The following is a 7560-nucleotide window of genomic DNA, read 5'->3' on the forward strand; positions in this document are numbered from 1 at the left end:
CACCATCTCTCGCTATCATTTCTCCCCCTATGGACCGGTCCGTCAGATCTTTGTTTATATTTACCTACAATTTGATTGCTTCAGCTGTGGTTTCGATCTCGAAAGGCCAGCTCCTGACATGGAAACGGAAACTACTCTCTCTAGTGGAAAGTGGTCTCAGGGATTTTCAGACAGCTGGAGCTCTGCAGGAAGCCTTTCTTTAGCTAGACCTGTAGGTAGGGAGATTTCAGACTTTGCTTCTCAGAGCCCGACTCTCCTCCCCGGGTTCTGCAGCTTCCTCTCCCTCAATGTTCCTTCTTCCCCGAGGCTCGCCCTCTGGCATCCTGTCACCAGATTCAAAATAGGGGACCAGACACACGTTATGACTGCTTTTGGCACTGAGCAGAGATAGGACGTGAGGGAAAATTGGTTTTATTTTTTTTAAAAAAAAACCGTCTTGTAGGATGCTGTTTGGGCTAGATGTCCTCGAATCTGAACAAGGCGTCTTAAAATGAATGCCAAGCAGCTACTTCGCCTGCCTGGAACTGAACGTTGTTCCCACAGCGGGGACCCTGGAGCTGACAGGATGTGGCTCCATCAGGTGGAAACCTTGAGGGGTCGAGTGGACCCAAATCTCAGGAGAGAAAGAGGTCTAAAACGCAATTCAGCCGCAGCCACAACCGGCTGGGCCCCGGGGACCCGGCGGAGAATGGCCCTCTCGGCTGAAGCGCGGACTGACGCTCATGTATAGGGTTGCAATTCGCCGTGATAAATGTAAAGACCAATTAAGGTTTGATCCGTGCACACAGGAGGCAGACGGCGGCGGATAGTGGAACCAATTAACGAGCATGTCCCCCTAATTCCTGCGGCGGCGGCCGGGCGCACCGCCGGTCCCCAGGCGCCTGCCCAAGCAGAGCCCCCGCCCGCCGCGGCGGCGTCTCCCCGCGAGCAGGAGGTGCGGGGAGAGCCAGGGCTGGGGAGGGGGCGCCTGCCGCCCACGGAGCCGAGCGTGTGCGGCCCCCGCCGGAGGCTGGGCGCACCCGAGTGGTCGCGCGGGTTAGCGCGGGAGACGCCCGGGCGACGTCGTGCGCCCCGAGGGCGGAGGACTGGTGGCGGCGGCCAGGTAGCTGAGAGAGCGGGGGCGGCGCGCAGGGGAGGGTCGGGCGGAGACCGCACCCGGACGGCGTGCCTGATGCCTTGGCTCCGGGTCCCGGCCGCCCGGTGCGTGACCTCCCGCGAGGTGCTGGCACTGAGCAGCGCGCGTGATTAACGGCCCCGAGGTCGCGGGCAGTGAGGCACGCGTCCCCTTTGGCCCCTTCAGGGTGGGAGGGCACCAGGGAGCAGAACAGGGTCAGGTCGCGGGGGTCCCCGGGACGCTGCGGTGGCGGAGAATGAGGATGACACAGTGGGCGCCACGCGCCAAGGGGCCGGCCCTCTCTGGCCCCCGGGCCAGCGCCGCGGCGGGGACCGCGCAGCAAAGTTTGGAGCCGCGGGCGCCGCGCGCCGGTCCCTCCCCGCTCAGATCCCTTGGCGGAGTCTCTGCTGCCGCCGCTGCCAGGGCAGGACAAAGGCTCATTAACACGTGATGGGACCACGCTTCATAAATGGGACTGGAGCGAGAGCGAGCCAGAGACAGCGCGCAAGCGGAGGGAGAGACAGGGACCGCGAGCAGGGCGCGGCGACGGGCGCTTGGGCTGGCCCAGGCGGGCGGCCCCACGCCGGCCAGCGCGGTCAACGGGACGCCGGGGAGAGCCAGGGAACGAACCGGGCCTGCCAGAGCCCAGGGGCGACAGTCCTGGGGGCTGTGGCGCAGGGGTGCTGGAAGCTGGGGACGCGGGGCGCGCAGACCGACTGACTTACTGACCGATCGCCGCAGGCACGCCCCGCTCCACCCCGCCCCACCGCGCCCCGCGCCGCCTCCCCAGCTCGCTCTCTGCCTCTACCTTCTCCACTTCTTTTCCACCTCCTCCTCCTTCGGGCTCCCCTGGCGCCAGAGCCTTCCCCTGGCTCAGGCGGGAGCCTGGACTGTCTGCAGAGCTCTCCTAGAGTCTGGGGGCAGATTTCCTTGTAGCGGAGAGCCAGCCCCTTGGCTGGGCGACAGGTGCCGAGGGAGCTTCTGGCCCGTGGACCAGGGGATGCGAAGGGTAAGACCTGGCACAGTGGCGTTTGGGAATAGCTTTTCTGCCTCCCGCCCCCCTCGGTACTGGCCAGTGGTCCCCAGGTGTCCTACGCGGAGTTCTTGTTCCAGGAGAGTAAATCGTGCGTGCGTCGGTGGTGTTTACTTAGCTGTATAGTCCCAGCTTGTTAACTGTGGTCTGAGCTACTCCTGGAGGCTTCTACCATTTACAAAATACGGAACGTGCATCTAGCTCTGTAGACACTGATATCTGTTTGTAGAAAATGTGTAATTGTGTATGTTTGAAAAAAACAGGCGCTTGAGTTGATGCTTGATGTCTTTTAACCATATCAGAAACTAAGTCTTCCAGAGAAATACATGTCTCTGCACCAAAATCTGGGAAACGACTCAACCAAGATATTAAATGGCATGTAAAGAAATCTATGTCAAATAATGAACTTCCGATAGAGAACGATAGCTACAGTAGCCATTTCTCTTTAAGGAAAAACTAATATACATAGTAATTGAACGTTATAATACCATGCAACTAAGAGCTGTCACCAGGTGAACAAAGTTGATGCTTCATTTAGGATATTTCTTGGTAAGGCTTACAAGTCATAAATGGGAGCATCTCCTGAATGCAAATGTTTGTGGGATAGATGTCAAAAACTGGTCATTTCAAAGTTTAAAGCAACATGCATGTTTTTAATTGTAGTACATGGTTCATCTCTCAAAGGCTTTAAAGAGATGAGAAAAATTTAGCAACCTGTTTATGAAGCATTCTGTTTCCCATCTTTATAGTTTTCTTCCAGATAGGAGCTATTAGCTATTCCTGCCTTTGTTTATCTCTTAGTTTATTAAACCTCCTTGGGCATTTAATCCAATAACAGATTAGAGCAGATTTACTGGTTTTAAAGATGTTGAAAGATACCTCTCTGGGTCCCATAACTTCTCCTTTTTATTACCAAGTTAATTTCTTTGAACAATGGGGGCAATGCACACATTTAGAGGAAACTCAGTGGGCGCTGATTATCTGTGGGGTCACTCCTAAAACCCGTTTGGCAGAAGATTGAGAAAATAGGAGCCAGCCTTTGAGGTTCCCGCAGGACTGTCTGGCTTAAAGTGTTGCTTTTCAACCCCAGCTTTTGGCAATTTGAAAGGGAGATAGATCTACTGATTGATTTTTCTCTGCCTCCCATTTCCCTCCATACCCCTCCCTTCTCTAACTCAGTTATGAGCAATTTTATCAAAATGAAAGGCCGTGAATAGTTTCTTAACTGGGAGAATAATTTTCTGATTGCATCCACCCAGGAACAGAATCCGTGCACCTCCAGAATGCTAAGCAGCACTACTGCAGGCGGTTGTTTGTAGGCACGCTAGTACTTCCTGTAGCAAGGAAGGAGGCTTGATGTTGATGTGGTTTTTAGAAACTAGTCATCTGAGGTCATTAGGAGAACTTACTGTGAACAATCTTTTTTATTGCTTCAAAAGATGTCTCCCATTCCACGCAAGGAACACTGTGGCTGAGGTATGTTTGTATCAGATGTCTAATGGGGTGGGGGGATTTCATTGTGTTCCTGATCCTACATGAGGGTGTGATAATACCACATGGTGGGAATGCTCACTTCTGACCTTTCCAAATCACTGTGCTTGTAATGCTCCTTGTTAAGAAGACAAACCTCATATTTCTGCCCCCCAGTTTTAATGACATCAGTGGCTGTGTATCGAAAGGGATGTTGTTACTAGAACCTTGATTAAGCCATAGGTGATGTTACTTAATTGTGTGTGTGTGTGTGTGCGTGCATGTATGCAAAGTTTGTAATTCTGGTGAAATGAGACCTCACTGTGGAGCAGGGCTCGGCTTTGTTTGCTGTCTAGTGTTTTTTTTTTTTTTTTTTTTTTTTTTTTTTTTTTTTTCTGTTACCCATCTCCCAGCGTAGTGTTTTGCTTTGTGCCTTGCCTGGGAGACTGTTCTTGTCTAATAAACCTAGCTGCAGGATCAGTGTGTTCTTTCTGGCATTTCAAAATGTTAAAATAGTGAAATTGTTAAATGTTACCCAGATGAAACTGCTGGGGATGAAATTCTCCAAAAGAACCACGGTATTGGTGACATGCTTGTGTATTACAGGCAATTCTGCAGGAAAACTCCATGAACCGTTTTTTTTCTATTTTCCCAAGAAGGAAGCAGCCCCCATTGATTGTGTTGATAAGTGTTTAGTATGCTGTGTCAGCTTATTAATTATGAAGGCAAAGCCTGTGGAACTCTTCAAACACCATCCATGACATTCTTCTTCGCCTTGACTCAGAATTAGCATTAACCACTAGGGTATTTAGACAGGCTCCTTGGTTTTCTCGTGTACTGGTCTTAGAAACTAGAGTTGAATTTTTGTATTAGAAGCAAGTATTATGAAATAGAGCTTATACTAGCAGTTTAGAGTTCATGACACTTACCAAATGCTTCTTTTCAGAAAACAGTTGGCCTAACAAGTAATTTCTTGTAACTAGCTAGTCAGGAATTTGTAAGGAAAAAAACAGTGGCAAATTGAATTTTAGATATACCCAATGACACAGAATTTGTAAAGTGCAATTGGTGATAGCTTCTTGAATTTGGTTAGTGAGATGGAGTCTCTCCTTTAGGATGTTGCCTGTTCGTCTTGGAGGTAATTACGTTAGTTTAGTTGCATAAGGAACACAGTTCAGAGCTTGGGTCCCCAGTGTTTAAAGGATGTTGTGTCTTCCCAGGTAAAGCCCTGTCTATCTTATTTTGGTAGTTATTTCTAACTGAGCTGATAGAGTGAACCCAGCTTTGGGGTTTAAATTATTTATAATTTTTTTTTTTTGCTGTAAACCTGGACTGGACATTTTTTGAAAAGCTGCCAGGGCCACATCAGGACTGCACACCTGTATTTGCAGAGGCATGCAGCTCTGCTTGTTTTTCTACTGCCTGTAGATGATGCTGAAGAGATCAAGAGGGAATAAAAACATCATTTATGTATTTGAAGTTCCTGTTTTGTACCATCTTCCCAAATCTTCAGTTCTTTCCCAATCTTTGTGTGTGGTGTGTGTGTGTGTGTGTGTGTGTGTGTGTGTGTGTATATATATATACATATATATATATATATATAAATGCTAACTTCACGTTATAGCTGCACAGATTCTCCTTTGTGTGGGTTGAGACTTCAACACTTCACTGCTGAATTGCTAATTCCTTAATAACTATTTAATTCACTTTGCTGTATGTTCTTAGGTTAGATTAGACTCATCTTAAAAAGTTCATTTCAGATTCTAAAATATTTCCTGGACTAGAAGAAGTGATAAATGTCACCCAGAACATCAATGCTCTCAAACTCTATACCGCATAATTTAAAAATATGAATGTGTAGACACACTTCTGTGCATATGCATGAACATACTTTTTATGTCTATTCCAGGTGAAAATAAAAGTTGAGGTACATTGCCTTTTTATGTATTTGAGAATGCCACTCTGGTTTTAAATGAATACTGCAGTTGTGGGAAAATGGCCAAGTTCTAAGCAACTGTGCAGATGGACCCAGAAGACTCCAAACCAAAGGAAGATCTCACCTTGAATCAAAACCAGGCTGTTTTGCTCCCCAGGGTAGATGGAGATCTGCTCCAGTCCCGTGTGTTCTAAGAATCTTGGGAACGCACCAGGATGAGCATCAGCACGTTTGATTACAGTTTCATCGTAAACACCAATGGGTTGAAGGCAGCTTTTTGCCAGCCTTGATAATGAGCAGTTTCGGATATACTAATTGGCAAAAAAAAAAAAAAAAATCACAAAATGTATGTTAAAATAACCCCATTTGCTTCATATGTCAAGCATTATTATGTTATTACAAGGATGTTAAAATCATAGGAAATATGTGAGGGCAGAAGAGAATGGTTAATTTTAGTAGAGTCCATCACCTCTTAATGTTATTCAATTGCTTAATGTGATATGAATGTTTTCCTTGGGCTTGCTACATGGATAATAGGTGTATTTATGAGAGATGGGTAATAATAGGTCAAAGCCATTTCTTAAGTGAATCAATGTGATTACCTGTAATTTGGAGCAGAAAATACCTACTAAAAGCTTTCTTGGGTTATGTTTCTTCACGGAACAGGGTATCATGGCAGAATGGAATGCATTCCTCTACAGAAATTTTTCGAGGAAAGCTATCTGCGTATATAAAAGAAACGTTCTTGACGCCGCTGTCACCGACGCTGTCCCTATGTTCGAGGGCTTCTCTACGTAGAATTGAGCAATATTGGGACAGACTTTGGTTGGAAAGTTTCATTCGGACTGGCTAGGCTCATAACACTGACTGAAAAATTCTTGAGGACTATAGTAGTAGGTGTGTGTGTGTGTGTGTGTGTGTGTGTGTGTGTGTGTGTGTGATTTCTCTCTTAAATTACTTTTTTTCCCCCCAAACATGAGCAAAGGGGCCTGACATTTATCCTGGCAGTGGCATGAATTCTGTTCTGGTCTCAGCTGGAGAGATTTCCACACTCTCACTTCAAGAATACTTTTGAAGTCTTGCTTTCTTTGTCTTGCCGTTTATTTCAGAACGAATGGATAGGACCTCTTTAGAGAACTCTTACTTTCTAGGCAACTGTTGGTTCTTCTCTCATTGGGCTACTTGCATTGCATTTTAGACTTTTGAGTGTGTTTCATAAAACAGATTTCCCAATTTTCGGAGGGGTTGACAGAGAGTTTTTAATCCCCACTGTTCTAATTCAAATGAAACTTTTTCCCTTAACTTTATTATTTAATGTAATGTTCCCACTCCTGTTTGCATTCTTAGCCGTTCCTAGTTATGAAAGCTGAACAGATCTTAATACCTTTGACGGATTCCTTACTACTTTTATCAACTATGAGTAGCATTTAATCAACGTTTTTTAGCTTTGAGAAAGAAGGTTCAGTTTAACTTCCTATATTTGATAATGTAATATCTATTTTTTTTCCTACTAACAAATTCCATGCTATGGCTTTTTAAAGAAAAGCAGAGGCATCTCTGAGAGCTGCGCCAGGCAATCTGTTGCGGTGGTTTAATATACTGGCAAATGCTCTCACAAACTGTATATGTATATTTAAATGTAATTAAAATACAACGTAATGAGGAGATCTAGTTTTTCAAAGTTTATGCTTCAATGGAAGGGCCCATTCTACTCTTTCCCATTCCCTTATCTGTTATCTTGAGTCATGCTTTTAAACAACAAGGTTGTAGCCACCATGAGACTTGACAGTCGAGTTATAAGGAGCAGGGCATCCGAACTGCTGATAAATCCTAGGATGCATAAAAAAATTCAAATTAGGCCGGGCGATGGTGGCGCACGCCTTTAATCCCAGCACTCGGGAGGCAGAGACAGGCGGATCTCTGTGAGTTCGAGACCAGCCTGGTCTACAAGAGCTACTTCCAGGACAGGCTCCAAAGCCACAGAGAAACCCTGTCTCGAAAAAACCA

The 7560-nt window shown here is 46.5% G+C and overlaps 1 protein-coding gene across 4 annotated transcripts in view; it reads left to right on the top strand.

Annotated features, from left to right (window-relative positions):
- The first annotated feature begins 709 nt into the window (after positions 1-709).
- The window catches only part of Cnr1 (cannabinoid receptor 1), a 23618-nt gene continuing 16767 nt past the window's right edge, over positions 710-7560 (top strand). The window contains exon 1 of one of the 4 annotated variants that reach the window (XM_026786577.1): positions 710-934. The gene's annotated coding sequence lies outside the window, so the exon portion shown is untranslated. The other 3 variants (XM_013351866.2, XM_005361961.3, XM_005361962.3) reach the window with 3 other exon arrangements.

This window comes from Microtus ochrogaster, linkage group LG5, assembly GCF_000317375.1.
Source record: "Microtus ochrogaster isolate Prairie Vole_2 linkage group LG5, MicOch1.0, whole genome shotgun sequence".
In the NCBI taxonomy this organism is placed as follows: Eukaryota; Metazoa; Chordata; class Mammalia; order Rodentia; family Cricetidae; genus Microtus; species Microtus ochrogaster.